This window comes from Pteropus alecto, unplaced genomic scaffold, assembly GCF_000325575.1.
Source record: "Pteropus alecto unplaced genomic scaffold, ASM32557v1 scaffold1135, whole genome shotgun sequence".
In the NCBI taxonomy this organism is placed as follows: domain Eukaryota; kingdom Metazoa; phylum Chordata; class Mammalia; order Chiroptera; family Pteropodidae; genus Pteropus; species Pteropus alecto.
The window spans coordinates 9,092-11,964 of NW_006436830.1; positions in this window are offsets into that span (position 1 = coordinate 9,092).

The window sequence follows — 2,873 nt, forward strand, 5'->3', positions numbered from 1 at the left end:
AAAATACCACAAATCTATCACAAAAGTGGAAAATCTCTTTTTCTCTTTATACTATCCATCATTTCCCTAAAGTTAGTATACAGTTGTTCATTCACTAAGTCAACAAATAATTACTGTGCAGGCACCATGTTCCAGATACTACTTTGTCTTTAAGATCTAAGATGAATTAGACACTTCTTTCACTTTTAATACCTCCATGTGTTATTGTTTGGGAATGATTTGAACTCCAGTGTCGCCCCAGCAGCATGGCGCAGGTAACAGCACAGAAGAGCAATTAGCATTCTTCCTTGGTTCTTCCCCACTGATTCAGCAAAGAATTACAGGTCAGCAAGACTCAGAAGAAGTAAAATTTATAGAAAGTACATTTTAGGAGACGGGTCATGCTAAGAAAGGCTGTAGCCCTGTGGAATTTGGGAGGTGAAAAGATAAAAGAAATAAAAGACAGAGTAAGCCCCAAGGGAGGAGTGGATTTTCAGCAAAGAGAGTTGTAAAAATGCAGATGTGGGAAAGTCTATTTATATTTGGGGCCACGATATGTGGTTACAAAGCCATTCCTAGGAGACTGGCTTGTGAGGTCATTTTGATTGACACTTGGCTGCTATATAACTCTTTGCTTAGTGTGCATGCGCTTACCCAGAATTCAGTCTTTTATAATTAGGTTCATGAACTTCTGGGCATAAATATGGTATTATAATAATGGTATAATGAGGCTTAGGTTATGGGCAGGTTAGGGTAGTATCTTCTGCGCACCCGTCTGTGGCTGGAGTAAACCAGCTATAGGTTGTGGCCCTCCTGTCCTTTGTCTCCTAGGATGCAGGAGAGATTCTTTAACTACCAATGGGGTGTTTTTGGGGTGGTCTCTGGGCTGGGCCTCCACTCCTTTATTCCCCTGTCGCTCACGGCTGATTAGCTACCTAACATTTTATTGTAACTTGTTCAAGAAATCTTTTCCTACACTGTGGTTGAAGATATTTTACTTAGTTATTTTAAAAGAGATGGGCACAATTGCATTTTTCCATATGGATAACCAATTTTTCTTAAAGCAATTATTAAAAATTTTTCTTTTACTCATTTATCTGTAATGTGTATATATATAGTAAACACTGGTATATGTGTCATATATATACAGTGTGTATACATACATATAAGTACATATCACATGCACCTACAGACATATATGAAATATATAAATCAATTGTCTGCATGTGTATTGTTTTATTTGAGGCTACCTATTATGTTTCAAAATCTATTTGTCCATCCCTGTATCAATACCTTGCTCTCTTACTGTAAGTCTGAAATGAGTCTAGATGTTTGCTAAGAAAATTCTTGGCCCACTATTGTTCTTATTTAAAAAGTGTCTTGGCTGTTAATCATCTTTTATATTTCCATATAAAGCTTAGAATCATTTTACCAAGTTTCACAAATACACCTGATGAACATTTGATTGAGATTTACTTTGATTCTTAGAGCATATTGGGAAGTTAATATTATAATATCGAATTATCCCAGTCATAAACATGATAGATTCCTTCAGTTAATTGTATTTTCTTGAATTACTCCCATTTAAAAATATCCCAATTGGTGTCTTGTACAAATGATGTTTTTAAATTTTCACTTTCTATTTTTTACCAGTGTAAAAATGCTAATAACTTTTATCATTTTAAAAGCTATCAATTAACTCTAAGCATTTTATAATTGTTTTGCATTTTCTGCACCCAACATATTATCTATCCTTTGCAAATGATGAGAGTTCTGTACCTTCTTTTCAAATCCTTATATGTTTATTTCCTTTCTTTCTTAACTGCACTGAAGAGGTCTTCAAATACAACGTTCAACAAGAGTGATGAAAACAATCAATTAATACCAATTTTATGATTCAGATTTTCTGGGCCACCCACACTGTAGCTCATGTGAGAACTAGCTAATTTATTCTTAAAGGGCAGCCCTTTGGGACCCATCTCAAACACCAGGATTTCTTGGTGCCACATGTGCACCCCTTGCAGACTAGCTCCATTCTTTATGACTGTAGCCCCTCCAGGCTCTTATCTACAATGCCTAGACCAGTAAATATCACCTAGAACTAAAGCAGCCGTACATGCTCAACTCGATATTCTGGATTCCTGCCCATGCATTCAAAAATACAAATATAATTTTGACTCCCCCAAAACTTAACTGCTAATAGCCTGCTATTGAACAGAAGCCTTACTGATAACATAAACAGTTGATTAACACACATTTTGTATGTTATATGTATTATATACTGTACTCTTACAATAAAGTAAGCTAGAGAAGAGAAAACGTTATTAAGAAAATCATAAGGAAAAGAAAATACATTCACAGTACTGTATCAATACCATTAGCTTATGTCTCTGTTTCCAAGATGAAAAAAATCCACATGGGAGTGGACTCTCACCATTCAAATCCATGTTGTTCAAGGGTCAACTGCATATTTATTCAGATTTTTTATTTCTTCATGATTTAGTCTTCATGATTTAGTCTTAACCTAAATTTGTTCAATTTAGGTTATCCAATTGTTGGCATACAGTTGTTCATAGTATTCTTTTATAATTCTTTTTATTTCTGTAAAGTTAGTGGTAATGTTCTCATTTTTGCTTCTCATTTTAGTAAATTGAGTGTTTTTCTTTTCTCAGTTAATTTAATTAAAGGTTTGTCAATTTTGTTGGTCTTTTTAAAGGACTGACTTTTGGTTTCATTAAGTTTCTCTATTGTTTTTCTATCCTTTATTTTATTTATCTCTGCTCTAATATTTATTATTTCTTTCTTTCTGTTAACTTTGGATTAAGTTTTCTCTTTTTCTAGTTTCTTAAGGTAAAGTTAGGTAGAAAATTTTTAAAAATCTTTCCATCTCCATT